At 34.3% G+C, this 24,276-nt stretch overlaps 1 long non-coding RNA gene across 1 annotated transcript; it reads left to right on the top strand.

Moving 5' to 3' along the window:
• Nucleotides 1-22,023: 22,023 nt before the first annotated feature.
• On the top strand, nucleotides 22,024-22,351 carry LOC145805848 (uncharacterized). The gene is made up of 2 exons (XR_014348003.1): nucleotides 22,024-22,086; nucleotides 22,166-22,351. It is a non-coding gene; the product is annotated as an uncharacterized LOC145805848 (long non-coding RNA).
• Nucleotides 22,352-24,276: the final 1,925 nt, after the last annotated feature.

The raw sequence follows: 24,276 nt of genomic DNA on the forward strand, positions 1-24,276 counted from the left end.
TTGGTGGCAGCCTCAGCCTGGTCTTCCAGTTTTTTCATTTTTGATTGAAGAGTTTTGTTCTCCTTTTTAAGGGCAGAAACCTCCCTCTTCATGTCGGCCAACTTTGCCCTGTTTTCAAAAGCTTGCATAGAGAGAGAGTGGGCATGTTGAATGGCCTGAAAGAGCACAGGGCAAAAATTATTACAAAATTTTACAAAGTAAAAGAGAAGACAAGTTTCCATAGAAAGACACTTACTTGGACAGAACGTTGGAGCATAAAGGCATAGTTCTTGTACTCACTCATCTTGGCATTCCGCTCAAGATCCCCTGGGAGAAGTAGGGCGGTACTGAGTGCTACGCCGACATTAATGTCGTCGGCACTATCGCTGGCAAGAACAGGCTTATCTTCTAAAGTAATTTCAAGCGTCCAGGGGACTTTTGGTATTCTGGACCCCGAGGTCGTCGCAGACGATGACCTCGGCTTCTTTGATTGTGTGGACTCTGATGGCTGTGTCTCAGCAGACCTTTTTTTGGGAACGGAAGTCGTCTTCTCACTCCCTGCCAGTTGTGAAATTGTCAGGGTATCCTCAGCCTCAACTTCAGTGGCTTTAGCCTTTGACTGGGCTTTCTTGGTTCGTTTCGGCTTTGGTGGGGGCATGGTTTGCGTCGGCTGAGCATCGACGTCAACAGGGAGATCGGCAAGGAGGTCTTGAGCAACGGGCTTTGGGCAACCCATCTCAGCAGTTTTGACAAGTCTTCGCCGACGTTTTCGTTCTTGTATTGGGACCAAGTATGGGGCCGAAGTAGATGGTTGATTGGTTGGGTTAGATGTTGACTCTTGATCTGTTCGTGATGTAGAGGCGGTTTGAGTTGTGGCAGTAGGAGGAGAAAGGCTTTTCTTCTTTCTTTTGGGGACGTCGGGCAAAATCGATTTGTATGTAGGAATAAAGTTGAGAAGAAGAGGTGCTTTTCTTTTGTGAACTGGCAAGTCTAGGAGTTTTTTCAGGTCCTTACTGGGAACGTAAGATTGGCAGAAGTTTTTCACTGGCTTACGAACGTCTGCAAGAAGAAACAAACATTAGAAACAAATAAACTATTGAAGACTTGAACAGAAACAACTAAGTATTGACACTGGGCTCTTACCCTTGCCCTCTTTCACTGATCGGGGAAGAGGGTAGAGATGGGCGTCCTCGTCTGCGCCAAACTCCAAATTTCCCAAAGCAATAACATAATCATCTCCAGCCCCCTTGTTGGAGTCTGGGAGGTCGGCTACGATTTTGAATTCTGTAGACCTCGGCTTAAGATAATAAGCGAAGCCTTTTTCTTTCAAGTTAAGGGCACACATGGTGTAACAATACTGTATATCGGCTAGGGTGATCCTAACGTTTTCTTGTCTAGCTAAGGCAATAATACCAAAAATCACTCGATAAGAGTTGATTGCCAGTTGCATGGGGTTCAACTTATAATAATGAAAGATCTCGCGAAAAAGGATGTTGAGTGGGAACCGGAGTCCACACTCAGTAAAAGCTACAATGGGAAGGGGCATGGCGTTTTCTGTGGGCATGATAGAGTCATTATCCCCAGCCAGTCTCAGATGGACATCGGCAGGGATAGAGAACTCCTGCCTAAAGTACTCAAGTTTGGTCGGGGTATCTACCCTGTGTCTCCACATACCCATGATATCGGCCTGAATTAGAAGGGTTGAAATTCAGAAGAAAGATGTTTCTTATTAATGAGACCTCGGCAAATACCTAGGTTTGGGCTAATACAGAAAATTGTAAGGAATGTTTTAGTTTTGCCCTAAATCGTGGGTTCTACAAACAAATCCCAAACCTAAGCTATGAAGATAAAGATCAAAGGTACAGATCTGGAAAAGATGCAAAAAAAAAAAAAAAAAAAAACAGAAGACAAAAACAAAGTTTCAGAAACAAGAATTGGGATGGACTATCAAGAACATGAAGAATACAAGAGTATATATCCAAGAACAGTGGCAAAAGTGCAAAGAAATAGTGAAACAGTGTGTATGTTCAAAATGTGGGCAAAGGCAAAATCATGAATGAATGCATTCAGATGTACGATTTATAAATTGAAATGCTTGAAACAGTACAGTCATGGCGACAGCACAAGAAGAAGAAACATCAGGGACTGAAAATGAAAGAAACAGATGCTTACCAGAAAAAGGGAGGCCGGAAAGGGATTTGCCGATGTCCTACGACGATTGCAGGAGCAGCAGATCGGTGGAAATCTTGCCGGAAGGGGTGAATGGAAGAGGTTGCAGAGCTTTGAAAGCTTTAGCAATGGAAGATTTCGAAAGAGTTTTAGAGAGAGAAAAAACAAGAGAACTCAGATGCAAAAGTGAAGAGATAAAAGAAAGGGGGAAGGGTTTTGTCAAAAAATGAAAACGGCGGCAAAAGCAATCAACACGCCTAAAAAAGAGCGCATACGTCAGACGGCACATGTGAAGAAGAGATGACTTATGGGCGCGTCACAGGCACGAGCCAGTAAGAAAGAAACGCGTGTCTAAAACGGTTGAATTGAAGTGCATGACAGCTCATGCGCGTAAAAAGTTCCATAAAAATCTTTGATTTTTTGGGGAAAGCATGTCGGCCAGAAATGGATGATCTCGGCTATCAAACTTTAAACCGATTTACTGGAAGAAAATATTGATATAGGTTCCATCACCTCAGAATGCCGAGGTAATAGAACCTAGGGGGCAGTTGTGGGGATATATTTTCTGAGTAATGGAACCTAGGGGGCAGTTGTGGGGATGTATTTTCTGAGTACTAACACGTGGCAAGGTGACGCCGATGTGTCAGCGGAGGTGCCACGTGTCCTGATCGTGACGTTGAGGTGATCTCGGCAAGGCCGAGGTTATCTCCGAAGATATCAAAATCCAAGATAAGCGGATAAAGGACAAGAGTCCTAGAATGAAGAGGGAACTCAACCTGGATATGGACAAGAGTCCTAGATTGGGAGAAGACTTCAGTTTGGATAACGATAAGACTCTTAGAGAGTTTATCCTAATCCCACTGGGAGTCCCAGATTAGCAGTAATCCTAAGTCCATTAGGGTCAGGCTCCTATTGGGACTAGGATTGTATTGGCTATAAAAGAGAGGCACCCCCATGGGTCTAAGGTATGCTTTTTATGCTTAAGCTTGTGAGTTTAGCACTTGATTATCTTTGAGAGATATACTGACTTGATCGTCGAAGTGCCCCCGGGTGGTTGAACCACCGCCAGAGACTTCTCTTTCTGTTGCAGGTTAGCTAGAGGCCATCTATTCTGCCAGTGCTTTTCTAGCTGATTACTAGGCGAGCAGTGTGATCAGAAAAGCACTCACACACCTACCAAACACAACTTTCCTTTCCAAGGATACAGCAACAAAATTCACATATTCTAAACCACAAAACAACACCCAAAGTATTTAAAAGCAAAAAATATCAAAACTTTCTTCTGGGTATTGCAGTAACCAATTGTTAAAACAAAACCCTTTGTTGGGTTGCTGAGATTTCAATATAACATTAAACTGTACTGTTTCTGTGATTGTTCATATGCATATATATGCGTGAATCCAATGAAACACAACTTTCCTAGTATGTAGCAACAAAATTCACAAATTCTGAACTACAACACCACCAAAAAAAAAAATTAAAAAATCAAAACTTTCTTCTGGGTATTGCAGTAACCAATTGTTAAAACAAAACCCTCTACTGGGTTGCTGACATTTCAATGTAACATTCAACTGTTTGTGTGTGTGTCAATGAGTGAGTGAATCAATTGGGGATATTATTGAATTGGATTACCATTAGGATCTGGTTCAAGTGAACTGATCAAAAGGGTGTGAAGAGAATGAGGGTAATATCGATCATACGAAGCAGTAGCAGATCGAATTTCGTCGACGCTGACTTCAGTTCCAGCCAAGGAAGTTGTTGGAATTATAGAACCAGCCCTCTCCACGCACTAGTACGAACTTCATCTCTCGAAGCTCTATTTCTCTTCTACTACATTGCTCTTCTCTGTCAATAGAAACCCAAATTTACAAAACAAAACAATGGGGAAAACCAAAATTAAAAGCCTATGAAACTGGAATTTTACCTGAGAGCAATGCCTCCTCCATTGTAGTTTCTTATTCCATATTTCTTCAGAGAGAAAGAGAGATTGAGATTCAATTATGCAATGAAATCGTCATATATGAGTGTATATATACTTAGTGGAGTCTGTAAGCCACTTCTGTGAACCAAATTTCATGCCAAAAGTGACTTCAGCTACCCAGTTTTGAGATAATCATTAACCATGCTCAAGTCCACCAGGTATTCTTAAATTGCATCAATTTTTTCACACCATAATATCTAATATTGCATAACATAAACAAAAATGCCAGATAAAACTTTTTTAAGTTTTGGTTGACCCAAAAATAAACTATAGAATTATAATGGTGCAAACCAACCAGTTTAATCTGGGTTGGGTAGTCTTCGGTCTATAGAAGATTCTATCATTTGTGCTTTCAGAAAAAGAAATATAAACATCATGATTTTTGCATGTGAGGGAATAGTTCCTTACCTATGTCTTTATGAGAGCTCCAATTGTATGAAGACCATATGAAATATTGATTTTCAATATAGATGAAATGCCGAGCAGCACGAATAGCCTTTACATATGCTGTATGTATGCTCATATCGATAAGTACATTCTTCCCGCACATCAGGTTCTGGTAGAGAAAGTAATCAAATAATATCCACAAAATCAAAATAACTTGTTCACAGCCTGAATGTTAGGATTACAAACCCAAAATAAACAATGGAAAATAGCTCTAAAACAAAACCCTAAAATAACAGAAAATATATAGAAAACAAAACCCTAAAATAACCTGTTCATAGCCCGACAGAGAGAATTATGAAGCTGGAAAAATGTAAGTTCGAGGATTGGAGAGGTAGACACAAACAGAGAGAGAATGGAGAGGCATAAATCTTACCTTGCGAGACTGGAGAGTAGAGTCTAAACAATAAATCATCCGAAAAACTCCTCTTCGTAATTTCTGATTTCAAAATCAAAACAATAATCAATCTTATAATAAAAAAAAACAACCTGTTCACAACCCGAATGTTAGAATTACAAACCCAGAATAAATAATGGAAAATAGCCTTAAAACAAAACCCTAAAATAACATAAAATAGCCCTAAAACAAAACAATAAAATAACCTGTTCACAGCCTGATAGAGAGAATTATGAAGTGAGAAAAATGCGAGTTCAAGAACTGGAGAGGCAGACACAGACAAAAAGGGGAAGGCAAAAATCTTACCTTGCGAGACTGGAGAGAAGAGTCAGGAGCGAGCAAAGAGGGAGGGTAGGAAAGAAGAACAAAGAGGGAGAGAGATAAAGTCGAGTTCAAGAGGCAGAAGACTGGAGAGCAGTGGAAGATGGAGGGTAGGAAAGAAAAGAACAGAGAGGGGCAGAGAGAGATAAAGAAGGAATGGGGAGGAGACGTGGGTAGGTGGAAGACTGAAGGAGAGAAATGTTTAGGCGGGAACTACATATTTCTGATCCATTGATATATACCCAATATTGATATTGACCCTTGGATCAAAATGTATCTCTAAGACAAATTAGACATTTTCAAAAACCCTTCTCCCTTATTAGATAGACATATATATATATATATATATATATACCAGTTTCTTGGTCATTCCCATAATAAGTATGAAAAACCAAATATTCAAGGTAGGTATCATTCACAATTTAAAAGAAGATATCATAACAGACCAAGTACTGTGAGTGAATCTGAAATTTTCCTCTAAATAGTGAGTGAATATATCATAATTTAATATCTTATTTGATTCTATCATAACATTGACATTACCAGCACTTAGAGCATTCAAGCACTGTTAATCAAACTCTCTAATAATGTATCATTCACAATTTGAAAGAAGATATTATAATAGGCCAAGTATTGTGAGTGAATCTACATTTTCCCCCCAAATAGTGATTGAATCTATCGTAATTTAATATCTTATATGATTCTATCATAACATAGACATTACCAACAATTAGAGCATTCATGCACTATTGATCAAATTATCTATAGGAAAGGTTGTTTAATCATTTACTTGGATTGTTATGATAGATTCACTCACTATTTGACCAACAAAAAAGTTGAATTATATAAGTAATTGGTTTAACCAAAAGAAAATAAACTATTTTGAATGAGGCATTTTACAGAACATGGTGTATGCACAAAGATGCAAAATAAAAGAGCTTGACTGTACCAAAATAGGCAAAATACCCAAAATGAAATTCTCAAGTTTAGAGAGAAATGAGGAGATGAAGAGGGGCCAAACTAATTTGTAGAAAAAGTCCTCAAGAAGCATTCAACAAAATTTCAAGTGGTATTTTGAACACAACAATGTGAGATTTTATTGGCAAAAATGCACAGGAAAAAAAGAAAAAGAAAAACACAAAAAAATGAAAAAAAAAATAGGAAACAAAAAAAGAAACAGAACACAAACCTAAAAAAAGAAAGAGAGACCCAAACACATATATAGTGAAAGATAGAGTTTAATAAACAAAAGCAACTTAATCTAGTCAAGGTCTTCAACAGATGAATTTCACAATACCTCTTTAGATCTTCAAGCTTTCCTAGAAATCATGAAGTTTTACTTGATTTCAAGCTAATTCAATCCCTTCATGCTTATCAAATTATCTAATACTACACAAATAAACAAACAAACAAAAATAAGGAAAAAGAATTCATTACATGAAATAGCAAGTTATGAAAAAGTATTAATTTTGCAATCTTAATTATATGTCAAAGTTTCCATAAATTCAGGACTTTTTGCAATCCTCAAAACAATGCTCACTTCCCATCATTTACCTTAGTGTTAAATAATTTTCATAATGAGGGGAGAAGTGGAAAAATGGAAGAATAAGAGGTATGCTCGTCCCTAAAGGCACGATGTAAATAATTATTGAGATCAAAATGTAGTTGAATACAAATGTAATTTATCGAAAAACATACCAAAAACTAAGACATTGAGAAATAACAACCCCTAGGCACAAGTATATATATTGTTTTTAAAACACTTCCAACAATTTTCTTGGTATCACACATGCTACAGAACTCAATTAAAAATAGCAACCCCTAGACACAGTTATATATATTTGTTGTTTAATAAAAAATATTATGTTTTCATTATTCATTCGTTACCAAATAATACCAGCCAAAGCTATTGTACATATATCAATACTTTACAATAAATAAATAAAAAATACCAAACACCAAATGAAGCACACCAGTCAGTGCTATGTAATCTAGAAAATAGAATTCAAAATTAAATAACAAACAATGCACATCAACCAATGCTCTGCAATCAAAAAAATAAATTTAAAATAAATAATAAACAATGCACACCAACCAGCGCTCTGCAATCTCAAAAAATAAAAAGAAAAATTAAAGTGAAACCTTATAGAAGAAGAGATTCGAGGCTTACCGAACTTGAATATGAGACTGAAATTGTCTTAAACACCTGTCACTTGGAGAAAACAAAAATTTTATTAGATGGACCACCTACTTTAATGTGTGGTACACCATTGATGTGTCGCATAGAACTAATGTTGTACATACCATGATGGAGAGGCTTGAATAGTCAAAATTAGAGCGTCATAGTGTTGGTGACCAGTTCATACCCAAATTTTGCACATACCATGGTGGAGAGGCTTGAATAGAAATTTAATTCACCTATAAAACTCAAAGCATTATGAGCTACTTGAAATATTTTTGTTCTACAAATGGAATTAAAGTGCAATACTCACGACTTACATATGTCAAAATAGACAACAAAAGATAACATTCATTTCAATATTTTATCAGGCTTGGAATTGCATTCTTACTTTCTTTTAATGCTAATGTTGTGTTTGAATCATGAATTTGGATAGAGACTTGGAAAGGAAAAGAAAAATAGAGAAATAATTTAGTTTATATTCCATTCACATTTCACTCATTCTTTTCCTCTATCTTTTCATAATCCTATCAAAATCCACGATCCAAACACACTTACGAAGATTATACAACACATCCGTAACATAGACATTTTCACAAATATATCTTTTAAAAAGAAACATAAGCATAACTATGCCAATCTTAAGCAATGTTCCTACAAGAGAGGGAAAAAAAAAAAGAAAAGAAAAGAAAAGAAAAAGGTCATATTAGCACCTCCACAATTCAATCCCATGGAAAATTGAAGTGCCAAAAATGATTATTGAGTAGTATTTATTAAGATATAAAGCTCATAGGCATGGCTACTAATAGAATTTTTTTTTTTTAAAAAAAAATTATAGAAAAAAAAAGAAGCAAAAAATTATACCACTGGGATTTTTATTAACCTAAGAAAGACAAATTTAGTGATGTACTAAATTTGTTGTTAAAGTGTCAGATAACATCAAATTTTATTGCTAAGAATATAATTGAAACTACCTAATAGAATTTCTAGCTAATTCAATCAAACTTATAATTAATGTATGTAAGCAAATTCCTAAACCCAAGCAGATATTAGCTAAACACACATACATGTTCCTCAAAGAGAGAGAGAGAGAGAAAAAGAAAGTGAGAGGACCAAACAAATATCTTTTGTTTATTCTCCACTACAAAAGTTTATCTTTCTTTCTCCGATTCAAATCTTAGGAAAATAAATGCAACATATCAGCCTATACCAATTTTTTATATAATAGGGATATGAAAACAGAACAGTTAATTTCATGAAACAGAGTACCCATGAATGGCACCTTAAACTTTACAAAAACATCAAAACAAACAAAACCCAGTAGAAATTATAACCCAATAGATATATATGAAATGAGAGGATATGGGGTTTCATGAACTTGGACTATACATGAACCTGCCAAATGACATAGAATATATGAACCTGCTAAATGAGAAGAAAACAACATAACTGGACTAGAATATCTGAATTTATTGACACTAATCAACATTTATGTGTATTTCAAAAATTAATAATGAGAAGAAAACAATTTATACACTAGACTATACATGAACCTGCTAAATGACACATAATATACTGTCAATAAATTCAATATAACTGCATCCATTAACAGCTAATGAAAGTTAAGTAAACATAAAGGATAACCTGATAATCAAGAACGGGAAAACATACATCAAAATAGTTTAATAAGACCTAATGGACATTTCATGGGAAAGTAAGACTTATTGGAAATTTTCCCTTTAATTTGACATTCTCCAATTACTTTGAACATCTCTACATACTTAGATTTGGTAAGTATTTATTGAGTAACGTTGGATACTCCTAAATATACTCCCAATGGCGTGTACTATTTATATGCTGTTGTTGATTAGTTTTGGAATCAACCAAGACCCAACCCCTGCTATGTAGTGAATTTAGAGAAAAAAAAATTTAGGGTCTTAAACCCATTTTAGACCCAAAACTTTTTAAAAATGAAAATATCCAGATTTAAAATCTATTTCAAAAATGAAAACTCATTTCTCATTTAAAAATCAACCCAACCAAACACCCACATGTCCGAAATATCTAGATTCAACAAAAATATCCAAATTCAACTTTACAAACCCACAAAAATATTTAGATTGAAGCAAAAAAATATCATGAATTGCAACTTTACAACCAAACCTACAAAAACATCATGAATTGCAAAACTTGGAAGTTTTAGTTTACCTTGCGAGGGGAGAGAGATGAAAGAGGAGGGTGAGAGGAGAGGAGGTGGTTGGTGGTGTCGTCGAGAGAGGATGACACACAGAGGAGAGGTGGTCAGTGGTCGTCAGCGTCGCGATGGTCGGTGGTCGTCGCATGGGATGGGCTCTGATGCACAGAGAGAGAGAGAGAGAGAGAGTTCAAAAATTAAAATCAGAGTGAGAGAGGAGATGAGTACCTGTGACGTAGACGAGAGAGAGATTTTCTTCAATTTACATTTTGGACATGAGATCTTGATGGTAATTGATTTCAACCGTTGATGCTCAAAGAGCATTTGGGCGGGAAATGGAAACATCTCAACCATTGAAGTTTAGATGAGACAATTTAAACCATTGGATCAAAATGTATCTCTAAGATAAATTACACATTTTCAAAAACCCTTCTCCCTTATTATATAGATATTTTTTATTTTTTATTTTTTTTTAAATTTAACAATTTTGAATTTATAAAAAATTCATTGTTTTGTTAGAAGAACTTTATCTTATTTTTATTTGTATATATTTGAATTCTGAATTATAACTCCACTTTTTACCTATAAAAATGTATGAATTTCGTCCTGTAAAATGATAGTCAATAGGCTAGTCTTGCAAGTAAATATACTTCTATCTTTCTTGTAACTTTGAAGTATTCAATAATTTCTTTTTAGGGCAAAGTACAGCAATGGTCTCTGTAGTTTATTCGTGGTTTTATTTTGGTCTTTATACTTCTAATTGTATAGATTTTGCCCCTACAGTTTGGTTTTTGGCTCTATATGATCTAATAGTTAACAGTCGTTGACTTTTTGGACGGAAACCCATGTGTGCCTTGCACACGCGGGATGAAACCGACTAATAACTTCTCCAAAACAAGGCACTAATTGTTTGTGTGCTGCTGGCGTGGCACAACAAATAGATTATTTGCTTCTAGAAGATTATCGCTCCTCCTCGGCTTAGGCTCTATTTGGTTGGGTTTTTAATTATTATTTTTTTAATATTAAAAGTTAATTTAATATAAATAAATATCAAAAATAAATTTTAAAAAAAATTAAAAATTATTTCCTATCCAAAAATAAAAAATCAGATGAAAATAATATATATTTTTATTTTTTACCAAACTAATTTTTAAAATTTTAATATTTTTCAAAACATAGTTTCTAAAACTCAACCAAATAGAGATGTAATGAAGTAACTTGTCTATTTGTTAAAATATAGTTTTTATTAGAATTTTAGCCAAAACATAATTTATTGACTCACAATCAACTTATAAAAATTTAATACTAAGAAAACTAATTTATTTGATACATTGTTAACTTTTTGACTCGGGCAATGTTTGGTATTTTTTTCAATTGTTATATTTTTATGTAAAATTACCAATTTACCCATGAATAAAAAAAAAAGTTCATAAGAATGATGGATAGAGACAAAGTAGGGAAATTACAAAAAGTTGAGTGTTTTTTTTTTTTTTTAGGAAATAAAGGAATTGACCAGTAAATCTCGTTTTGTAAACTTGTAATCCATAAGGTCTTGAATGTTTTTTTTGGTGACTGAGTGGTCTCTTAAATTATTTGTTGACAGTTTTTCCTTTGTCAGTACAGTTGGAGGACAGGTGGCGTGGTTATGTATGGGGAAGGTGTGGGGTGTTTATATGTCACGTTGTTCGAAAAGCCACTACTACAAAAATAGTTAAAGATCACACTTTGACAAAAAAAAAGATCTCACTTTTATTGGAAGTGTGATAAAAAAAATTAGATTGATATTTTAATCACACTTAATTTGATTGAGTGTGATAATATTTATTTTTTATGTCACTTTTCAATTAAGTGTGATATTATATATATATATATATTTTTAATCACACATTGTAATTAAAGTGTGATTATATATACGCTACTACTTTTTAATCACACTTTTTAAACAAGTGTAATTATATATATATTTTTTAATCACACATTCTAATTAAAGTGTGATTATTTATATATGTTTTAATCACACCTTCTAATTAAAGTGTGAGTATATATATACTACTACTTTTTAATCACACTTTTTAAATAGGTGTGATTATATAGATATTTTTTAACCACACATTCTAATTAAAGTGTGATTATTTATATATTTTTTAATCACACCTTCTAATTAAAGTGTGATTATATATACACTACTACTTTTTAATCACACTTTTTAAATAGGTGTGATTATATAGATATTTTTTAACCACACATTCTAATTAAAGTGTGATCATTTATATATTTTTTAATCACACCTTCTAATTAAAGTGTGATTATATATACACTACTGCTTTTTAATCACACTTTTTAAATAGATGTGATTATATATATATATATATTTAACCACACATTCTAATTAAAGTGTGATTATTTATATATTTTTTAATAACACCTTCTAATTAAAGTGTGATTATATATACACTACTACTTTTTAATCACACTTTTTAAATAAGTGTGATTATATATATATTTTTTAATCACACATTTTAATTAAAGTGTGATTATATATACATTACTACTTTTTAATCACACCCCCTAAATAGGTGTGATTGTATAAAATATTTCAATTTGATTTTTATATAAAATATACAATTCCCAAATCCGCGCCTCTATTCTACCCATGAATGATAGAGATGACTCACTACTAGAAAATGACGCTTTAGACACGGAACTTTTTCACCCATTTTTTCATCTTTCTATCTCTCTGTCTCTGTCTTTCTTCTCTCTCTCTCTCTCTCTCACTCATTACTCTTCTCTGTCTGTCTGTCTCTCTCTCTCTCTCTCTCTCTGTCTCTCTATCTCTCTTCTCTATCTCTCTTCTCTTTATGTCTCTCGCTCATCTCTCTCTGTCTCTCTCTCGTTTATCTCTTTTTGCTCTTTTTTTCTCTTCCTCTCTCTTTGTCTATATCTTTTCACCCATTTTTTCATCTTCCTCTCTCTCTTCTCTTTCTCTCTCTCACTCATTACTCTTTTCTTTCTGTCTATCTGTCTCTCTCTCTCTCTCTGTGTCTCTCACTCATCTATCTCTTCTCTCATCTCTTTTCTCTCTCTGTCTCTTTCGCTCATCTCTCTTCTCTCTATCTCTCTCATCTTTCTCTGTCTCTCTCGCTCATCCCTCTTCTCTGTCTCTCTCGTTCATCTCTCTTCTTTCTATCTCTCTTTCTCGGTCATCTCTCTTCTCTCTCTATCTTTTTCTGTCTCTCACTCTCTATCTTTTTGTCCCTCTCTCTCTCTTCTCTTTCTCTCTCTCTCTCTTTCTCTCCCACTATGTTCGCGTTGCTCACTCTCTCCCTTCTGTCTTCTCTATTTACTGAGCTCCCTCTCGATTTATCTATCCACTACAAGAAAAATGCACTTTCAGCGACCACTTTGTCTCTTTCTCGCTCATCACTCTGTCTTTGTCTCTCTCTCTCTCTCTCTCTCTCTCTCTCTCTCTCTCCTCTATCTGTCTCTCACTCATTTTTCTCTCTCTCACCACCCATCTCCTTTACCACCTTCACCACTATTGCAAACGCCATTCCACTACCACCATTACTACCACTGTCGCCACTTCACCTCTACGACTACCATTGCTACTACCATTGCCACCACTACCACTACCACTACTGCCACTATTACTACCATTACCTCTCATTCACCCTTGCCACTTCATCTACTCTACCACTACCACAACTTCACCACTCATCTCCTTCGCCACCACCACCACCACCACCACCATCATCTCTTATCCACCACCTTCACCACTACTGCCACTACTACTACCATTACCTCTCATTCACCTTTGCCACTTCATCTACTCTAGCACTACCACAACTTCACCATTAATCTCCTTCGCCACTACCACCACCACCACCACCATCTCTTATCCACCACCTTCACCACTACTGCCACTCTCTATCCTCTACAAAAAAAAAAAAAAAAAAAAAAAAAAATCATTAATTACAAAAAAATATATATTTTAACAAATTTTTTTTTTTTTACGACGTCAACTCCCGTCGCAAAAAAAAAAAAAGAAAAGAAAGTTAAACGACATTATTTTGTTATTTAAATTTCATTTCTAACAAAAAAAAATATTTTTTTATTCCAGCCTGTTTTTGTTTTCCATTCCCGCTCTATTCTCTCTCTCTATCTCTTCTATCCGTCTCTCACTCATCTCTCTCTCTCTCACCACCCATCTCCTCTACCACCTTCACCACTACTGCAAACGTCATTCCACCACCACCACTACTTCCACTGCCGCCACTTCACCTCTACGACTACCATTACTACTACCATCGCCACCACTCCACTACCACCACTACCACTACTGCCACTACCACTACCATTACCTCTCCTTCACCCCTGTCACTCCATCTACACTACCACTACCACAACTTCACCACTAATATTTTTCGCCACCACCACCACCACCACCATCATCTCTTATCCACCACCTCCACCACTAATGTCACTCCCTTTCCTCTACCACAAAAAAATAGTTCATGATTTTTACTAACCAAAAAAAATAGGCCGTAGAAAAATATTTTTCATTGACCACAGAAAATAAACTTTTATTTTAGTGGAAAATATTTTTCATTAAAATATTACCCATACTTCTACCAAATAAAAAATAATAATAATATTTTTTTTAATTAAAATAAAAATGAAACAAATAAATTTTCAATCTTAGTAACTAATAAAAATGAATTTTTTTTCATTAACTATAAAAAAATTTATTTTAACAAAAAATAAATTTTTTTAACGACAGCAACCCGCTTCACAAAAAAAAAAAAAGGAAGAGTTAAACGGTATTATTTTATTGTTTAAATTTTATTTGTGACCCCCCAAAAAAAAAAGATTTTAATTTTTTTTTATCCAACCCCCGTCTCCCTCTCTTTTTTTTTCATTCCCGCTTATTTTTTTGCCATCCCCCCCACCCCTCGGGCGCAAAACCAAAATCCCTAATCTCAACATCACTGTCTCTCTTACTCTCTCGTTTCTGCACCGATCACCCTCTCACTCTCTCGTTGTTCATCTCATCGCACCGATCATCATCGCACAGCCGATCTACTCACAGGTAAACTCTCTCTCTCAATCTCTGTCTCTCTCTCTCTCCCGATCGTTGATTTTTTTTGTTTTATATATATATATATATATATATCTCTTATCTGACCTAATCGGCTCCCTCACTCTCTCATTTCATCAGTCTCACACTCACTCTCTGGTTTTGCATCTCTGCACCGATCGACTCACACACAAGTAAATATGAATCTGTCTGTTAATCTGTGTTTGTTTTGGCACACCGATCGACTCTCACACTCACTCTCTGTGTTTGTTTTGGCCTCTATTTGGAATGTAAATATGAATCTGTTATTAATCTGTAAATATGAATCTGTTTTGGCCTCTACTTGGAATGTAAATATGAATCTGTTTTGATCTTAGTTGTGTCTTAGTTGAATCTCTTTATTTTATTAATTGTGTTGTGTCTGTTATTAAATCTAAAATCTGAAAAAATAGGTGGAATAATTTTGGTCTCTAATTGTGGAATTCATATTGTGTCTGTTATTGAATCTGTTTTGGCATCTAATTGTGTCTATTATTAATTGTTTTGTTTGGAATTCAGATTGACCAACTAGGTGGAATTCAGAAAAAAATAGGTGGAATAATTTTGGTATGAATCTGTCTGTTAATTTTGGTATGAATTTAATAATAGGTGGAATAATCTGTATGAATCTGTCTGTTATTAAATGTTTAAGAAAGTTCTCGCCAATAGTGATGAAAATAACAGAGAAAAGTAGTATCTAGAACAGAATTGATAAATGCTGACTGACTAAAACGATTGAGTAAGCACTCCATAACTTGAAGAAAAACCTGCAACATGATTAACTATAGTTAGAAAACTATTTTATTAAGTGCTTTCATATTTAAAACATTTAGGGAAACTTGACCACTGACTTTTAGAAGACTTGATCACTGATGGCTCCCAAAAAAAATAAGTTTATTATATATTTGGAAAGACAATGAACAGGCCAAATCTTAGTGGATTTGTTGCCCTCCATGCCATATTGGTCATAAAAAAGTTACGCAATGTTCAAATAAGTATTACCAGCCCAGATTAGAGGCTTATATCAAACTCCAGCTACCTTCCTCAATTTTCAATCTTCCCCTACTTGAATTTGCTATATTTTTTTATTTCTCTATTTTTTTGTTTTGAATTTCCTATAGTTTGAATTTTGAAAAAATATTACACGGAAATGCTGATTTTGTACTTATCTTCATTCTTCCACACAAGGTTTTGTGACCAGAGATTAGTCATTTAGCAATTCAAGCCTACAGTAAAGAAACTAGTCTTAGAGTTGGGCAACTTGGTAAGCAAATAAATTTTCTTTTATGATTGTGCTTCAGCTGAACACTCACTGCCCAGTTAATTGCATGAATCTGTGTCTGTTAGTCTGTGTCTGTTTACATTCAAACTGAATCTGTGTCTGTTTACATTCAAACTGAATCTGTTTACATTCAATCTGTTTAATTGAATCTGTGACTGTATTTTATATTTTATTAATATTTTATTAATCTGAATCTGTTTAAAGGAATTCAATATTTTATTAAAAAGGTCCAAAATAAAGATTGACAAAATAGGAGAAAAAAAGGTTTAGAAATGGACTATAATTGCTATAATTGCTTTAATTTTGCTCTGTTATTATAGCGACCTCGGTCTTTTCTCTTTAGATTATTGTATCCGGACTTAGGTTCCGTGGATCCTGTCATTACTTATTGGTTGTTGTTGTCCTTTAATCTCTTAGTATTTGAATTATAGGTTGTGTTGGGCGGGTCTGTTACAGGTTGGTTGATTTTAGATGCCAATAGGTGATGCCCAGATTTTGGTCTTCACGCTCGAGCGTAAGTTTTAACGCTCGAGCGGTCCCTTCGTTGTTGCTTCTCCGCTCGAGCAGGAATTTTGACGCTCGAGCGTGATTTTTCATCTCCCAGTATTTTGCTCTGCAGTTCTTCAGCTCGAACGGTAGTTTTTACGCTCGAGCGTGATCCCTTGTTTTTGCTCCTCCGCTCGAGCGGGGAGTTTGACGCTCGAGCGGGTGCCAGCGCCTGCAAAACTTCTGGAAGGGTGCAATCGACGCTCGAGCGGCTTTCTTCACGCTCGAGCATGATTCTGTGTCTTACGCTCGAGCGGGGCTTTCTACGCTCGAGCGTAGAGTCGATTATATCAGTCCGTGATTTCACTTTTTGGATCACTTTTTGACCTACCTTTTCTTTCTTAACCTTTAAAAACCGCCATTTGAGAGTTTCTCTCTCTACTCTCACCTTCTCTCTAAGATTTGATCTATTCCTTGTGGTCTTCTACCCTAGTTCCTTTGGAAGAAAGGTAGAGCTTCACGAGATCTTTCTTTTAATCTGAAAAAGAGAGGATTTGGAGCACTTTGGATTTTGGGTCATCATCTCCATCTTCTCTATTTTAGTTGTGATCTTCAAGGTAGGGATTTCCTACTCTATTCTATAAGCTTTGTTCTAAGTTTTGGTATTTTAAGATGTTGAGGTCACTTAGATAATTTTGGGAAAAACCCTAGTTGTATTAATTAATTAATTTGTAAAATTAATTTAAGGGAATTGGGGAATTTGGTTAAATTCATGAAATTGATGAATTCATAGATTAAATGGTGTAGTTGGATGATTTAAATCACTCACCTATTAAATTGTTGATATATTTATTTCCAGTCTAGAAATAATTGTTTTGGGCTATCGGTGGAGGATAGTCGTGATTGTTGTAGACATTGCATGTGGATTAGGAATAACTGAAACTAATCACATTGGTTAAGTCATTAATTTTGACTATTGAATTAATACTGAAAATACGTGTATTGGTTGAGCATTGCATTTGCATATTGTGTGGGAGGAGATAGGGGATGTACTCCACGGTTTAGGGGAAGATAGGGGATGGACCTCTAAACCGGATTTTTGTTTGGGAGGAGATAGGGGATGGACTCCATTAGCACCATTTTTATGTGTGCTTATTATATTGAAGTGTTTTTACATGATTATTGATACAGCACTAAAATGTGTATCAAATGGGAAGTATGAAGTGTTTTGATATGAGCATGAGTCTCATTTGTTTTGTTGATATTGGAAGTAATGTGATTATGATATATAATTCACTGTTGTAAGTTTGGCCAGGTTCTGAGCCATGTTGATAATAATGGAAAGTGAAATGTGTCTTAGACATTAGTGTCATGAGACTGTTTAATAATAAAATTGATTATCTTGATTAACCATCTATTGAATGCTATAGCTTTATTCAATGCTTATATTTGGTTTAGTATTTTTCTACTGGGCTGTGGCTCACCCTTTATGGGAACATCATTTTCAGGTTCAGGTGATAAACTACCTCCACGGACTTAGCCTGGAAGGATTTGATGTTTGGGATTTTGAAGACTTGTCTTTAGTTATATGTTTTATTTTGTTATTTTTGGGATTTCATGTAAACATTCAAGCCTAGGGCTTAACTTGTAAATGAGTTAGTACTCATCCTTTTTGTGTCCAAGTGTTAGCTTGGAAAGATGTAAGCCCTTAGGGCATTTATTTTGATGTTGCAGGATGTTACAAGTAATATCCGTCAATAAGAATACTCTGATGACTAACTCAAATGATTCGTTTTCTTTTATAAATGCATGTTAATGTTATGGCTATTATGGGTTTATTTTGAGGGTGTTACAGTTATGTTATTTGTTTATTTTTCACTTTTGTTCCACAAGTTTGGTCATAAAAGAGAGATCTTCATTTTACAATTTCGACTAGTGTTTTTGGTGTCTTGTATCAAATAAAATGAACTTGAGATTTCAATGACATTGTTTGGTATTGTTTGGTTTTGCTACTTTGGAATCTGATTTTCATAATTTTGCTTATGTTTGGTGTAATATGGAATGAAATGGACTATAATTGCTATAATTGCTTTAATTTTGCTTATGTTTGGTGTTTCATAATTTTGTGTTTTAGGCATATATAAGGAAACTTTGTTCATAAGGTTTGATAGAACTAGAGTTTGTCATAGTTTTATGTATATCATTTCACACCTAGATTCAATTAGCAAAGATTCTGAAGAAGCAAAAAAATAGCAAGGGGAGTTTAATGTGTATTTTGCTGGGAAATAATTTGAGAGAAGTGAGTGGATCTATAAGTGACACCGAAAAAACTTGAATGGTGTAGACTGTATTGTTCTAGACTAGCACAATACATTGATCTATAAGTGAGTGGATGTATACATATTACCCCTACTCTCTTTGTTGTGTCGTGCTTAGTATCTAATCTTTTATTAAATGTCTTGTTTCTCAAATAATATTGTCATTTTCTACAAGTGCATATCTTGAGTTTTAGATCACTTTTTTGTTTTATTATTAAATTATTCTAGCTTAAGAAAGTTTGAAATCATTCATGCCTTGATGATTTATTTTGGCTTCTACAAGGGTATTAATATCTTTTGTAGCTTTATACTATTTTTTCATAAGAGTATCCTTATTGTATGATTTTTAACCCTCAGGATAAAAGATGGAAATGCTGAAACACTCTATCCTAGATCATCCTTTGCCATCAATTGTACTGGTAAAGGTTTATTTACGTACATTTCTTTTGAGTGCACTATTTTTGTTCACTTCAAGGTGGTTTTGAAAATTTAAAGCTTCTTTGATTCTCTTTTCAGGTGATGTCTGCAAAGGAGATGTTGTTTTGTTTACACAAAAAGTATACAAGAAGTAACTCACTGGTTTCAGCTCTTGTTTTCCTTCTGTATATGAATCTCTTGATTTCCATCGTAGTTTGTAAATCATATTTTCTCGGTAAATGAAGGAGCTAATTCCGAACAGGTTTATATCCAAACAGGTTTGGAAAGAGAACTATTGCTGGGAGAGTTGTTAAGGAAAGCTATGGTGCTGCCAAACAACAACATACATTTACAGTAAGTTTGGGACATGTGTAGTGATGACTCGCTCAATTACTCAAGCCTCTCTTTTGCTAATGAAATCAATAATCTAGTGTTTTTTTCCTTTTCAATTTCCTTGAGTTAAACATTGTCATAGTTCATCCCTTATAAGTTTTTTTACACAAAAATTCAGGATCTCCCTCTGTTTTGTCTTTGTTAGAAGTTATTATTCTACCCCTGTTTCTGTGGGTCACCTATTATTTCCTAACTAGTGACAAATGGTAGATGTCTCCAATTGAGGTTAGAGGATTAACACAAGTTGTGGAAGAAGGCAACTATTGATCATAAATCTAGAGACACTTTCTAAGTAGAGCAACCATATTTTTATGTGGATTCAATGTACCCCCAGTACTGTCACTACAAATCTACTACTATTCTATATGCCAGATTTTTACCATCTACCTTATCTTTTCTACTTTCACATAGGGATTAACCTGATGAAATAATGTCCTGACTGAACATATTCTATGTAACAGCATGAGGTGACATTGGATGAAATTTCAACATTATGCTGTTTGAAAGATGGATACCCTTGTTATGGTTATAATATTGTTATCTTCACTCTATTTATCCTTGTTTCTATGATTGGTAAAATACATCCTTTTCAGACTTTGATTATGATATATGTATTACTATTGTTCAGTGAACTGACTGAAATGTTAAAACTATTTGCAGACATACTTGGGGATCCAAATATTCAGGTTTTATTTCAAATGCACTTAGTACTCTGCTGACGAAAAGGTAAGGTCATTTATGCTAGTTCGTTATTTCAACCTTTTGGGTGTAAATGCATTTTGTGTAGGCCTCGAACAATGAAGCCCAATTGCCATTTTGGTCACTTTTGTGATGTACTAGATTTATGTAAATGGCAGTAGCAGTGTCTATTGTGGGATTGAATTTATGTTTAGCTGGCAATACTATTTTATACCTGCAGAACTGCCTGAAGTAAGCATGTAGTTTGACCTTTTTTTTTTGGGTGGGCTGCATTCAAGTAATCTTCTACTCACTTTTGAACATAATAGGTTTTGATTCAGGTTGCCTCCTTAACTCATTGAACTGAAAATTAACACAAATAATAAGTTCTAGATGTATATATATATATATATATATATTAAAGTCTTTGAATGTCTATTTTTCTTCTTTTGAGATAAGTTATTTAAATGGCTGGTTTGGCATGCCTACCTAAAATCTGTTCAGTGTTAAGGCTAGGCACTGGCTGTATTGATCTGACGAGAATTTGATAGGGCTCAAATTCAAAAGCAAACTATAATTTTGCTAGAATTTGAGCTTCAGTATTTCTATACTTTAAACTGTTGGATCAATTGATGTCATAACAAATCATCCAGAGGTATAGCTATTTGACCACATCATAGTTGCAGTGTGAATTTGTCAAGGCAACATAGGAACTCAAAACATGTGAATTTGGATACTATTTTAACCATCCTGCCCCCACTGAAGGGCAAGGTTGCATGGTCTAAGACTGTTAAAACATAGCAAGATAATTGTTAATTCTTGACATTGGTAAACTTCCAAAGTTGGTTTCACAAATGGGCCTAAGTTGTATTTGAGGTGCATGGTGCAGAATCTAAGATATGATATCGTTGATGAGATCCGTATGAGCTACTTTTTCTGCCTAAAAAAATATGATTTCAGCAAATAATGTCATGGTCCAACAGAAAATTGGGTTCATATAAGAGTTAAGATATACTAATTGAATGAATTGATAATTACAAGTCTCCTACTTCAATTTTTGCGAATTGCTTTTATATGTTGTATGTGATGGATTTCACTGACATGCACAGAGAGAAGTGCTGGATAGTGAGGACCTGTTATTGTTTGTCACTTACATGGACAGACTTTAATTGTGGAGAATTTGCTATTTCAATAGAGTATTTTGTCATGGTTGAAAATCATATAATTCTCGTATTTTTGACAGTTACAATCTTTAAAGTATCTATCTGTGGCTGATCCTATTCCTATAAAGATGTGCTTCATCTCAAGTTATTAAATTCGGGAGCTGAAGGTTTAGATAAGGGGGTTGTATGCAAATTGTTTCTTTTTAATTTAGTGTGCTGGGCTCTTATTATTTCCTCTACTTGGATTGCTCCCATACCAATTTGTAATTATTCAGGCTATGTGGTTTCTGCTTTTAAGACCAATAAGCTTTATTGATCCTTATTTGTTTTATAGTTTTTAGTGAGTTATATGTTGATATCATATGATTTTGATTGTCCATATAATACTCCATTTTATCATTTATGTGATCCTTTCTGCATTGTTGCACATTGTCTTCTTTTGTGGTGCTGTTTTATTGATATTTGTGTGGAGAATCAAAATAATTATGTCATTTTTGATGGCTGTGGGGAAAGGATTGGGGGCAGTTTAACAACTGGATAAATTACATTATTTTTGGTGTGATCTAAATGTAAGTTTATAAATTAATTAGTAAGTTTATTCATATGCTTCTGGTAGTTTTTAAATTAATTTGTTTTTTTATTTTTCAGGTCAGAAATTTCTTGGAGAGATGCAAAATATGGTCAAAGAATTCAAGAACTTACTTTTTTCAAGTTTTTTATTTTTTATTTTTTAATGTATGTAATCACAGTTAATTTTTTTTTTATTAATTTCTTTGTATATACTTTTAAACATTTAACTTTCATTTATGAAATATATGATATTATTTCATTCAATATATGGTTGTGATTCAATATATAGTATATAGTGTGTATTACATTATTCAAATGCGCGTGCAAAAATAATATTGATTATTCTTTAAATATGTCAAATTTTTTTTTTATCACAGGTTTTATTAGTTATTAATCACACTTAAAAGGTGTGATCTAAAGTTTTTAATCATACTTAAAAGGTGTGAACTAAAGTTTTTAATCACACTTAAAAGGTGTGATCTAAATATTTTTAACCACACTTAAAATGTGTGATCTAAATGTTTTTAACCACACTTAAAAGGTGTGATCTAAATATTATTAATCACACTTAAAAGATGTGATGAAAGCATTTTTTAATGACACTTAAAAAGTGTGATTAAAAATGACCATTTTTAATCACACTCCTAAAGACCATACTTTAATAAAACTTAAAAGGTGTGATTAAAAAACATACATCACACCAAAAAAGTGTGATCTTTATCTATATTTGTAGTAGTGAGCGCACTAGTAGCTTTTTAAAGTTTGGTTGTTTTTAACATGCACAGTGCGGGACTTGAATTCTTTACTAATTGTTTTTTGATGCGTGACGTGAAGACACGCAGTAATTTAATCAAATTGGGTCCGCCACGTTGGAGTATCACATATCACGTTTAGGAAAAGTATAGCGACCCTGGTTTTGACCCGTCTTTTGTGGTGTTCCGGATTCTAGTTTCGTGATTATATACTGTTGTCTATGTCTTGTTTCTTTTCTTTAATTCTTTGAATTTGAGTTTTAGGACTTGCTAGGTGAGTTTGGAACAGGTTGGTTGTCTTTTGCGTTAGAATGTTGTTGCCCAGAACTTTGCTTCTTCGCTCGAACGAGATTTCCTTCGCTCGAGAGTGCGTCTGCGTCTTTGTAAAACCTGAAAGTTGGTGTCCTTCGCTCGAGCGTGTTTCTGCGTTGCAGACCTGAAACTTTGCATTGTTCGCTCGAGCGAGCATTCCTTCGCTCAAGCGAGGCGACCTTTTGTGTCTGGTCGCTCGAGCGAGAACTCCTTCGCTCGAGCGACCCTGTTCATATCAGATCATAAATGTGACATTTTTGGTCATTTTCAATAGCCCATTCTCTCTCTAGAACCCTCCATAAACGAAGATCTTCATACTCTCTCTCTAAAACTCACATTCTCTCTAAGATTTCATCTAGATCCATTGTGTTCTTGACCCTAGTGTCTTTGAGAATAAGGTAGAAGGCTTCAAGAGCTTCATATTGATCTAAATAAAAGTGGGTTTCGTCATCTTTGGAGTTCCACCTTGTTGCTTGGGTTTTCTACACTTGAGGTAGGGATTTTCTACACTCTAGTATGGTTTTTAGTTTAGTTATTTGCTATTGTGTATAGATAATGAGATTTGGTTGTGGTTTGGACAATTTAAGATTTGGGTGTAAAATGAAAAGAGGAGTTTTTGATGAATATGAGGTAAATGAGTATGAGGCTTGAAAATAAGATCTTGGTGCACCAAAATAGTTGTTTTTGGGGTATTTGGGTCAATATTGGAAAAAGGGAGATCTTGCCCTAATTTGATAAAATGATTATTTTGTATAAATGATTGGAATTAACGTTGAATATGTTAAAGTTAATGATTATTGATATAAATGGTGATATTGGATATGTATTATATCACCTATAGAAGTTTTGAACAAACTATTAAATCCAATATTGAATATATCTTGGAAATAATTGCATTGGGCTATCGGTGGAGGATAGTTATGATTGTTGTAGAAATTGTACGAGGATTAGGCGATATAATGCTAATCTATTGTTAGTTGTCATTGAATATGACCATGTTATAAATACATTGTATATGTATGTTTATTGGGAGAAGAAAAGGGATGTACTCCATAATTGATGATGTTATAAATACATTGTATATGTATATTTGTTGGGAGGAGAAAAGGGTCGTACTCCATATAT

The sequence above is a fragment of the Camellia sinensis genome, chromosome 13 (genome assembly GCF_055761805.1).
Source record: "Camellia sinensis isolate YWXY chromosome 13, ASM5576180v1, whole genome shotgun sequence".
Lineage (NCBI taxonomy): Eukaryota > Viridiplantae > Streptophyta > Magnoliopsida > Ericales > Theaceae > Camellia > Camellia sinensis.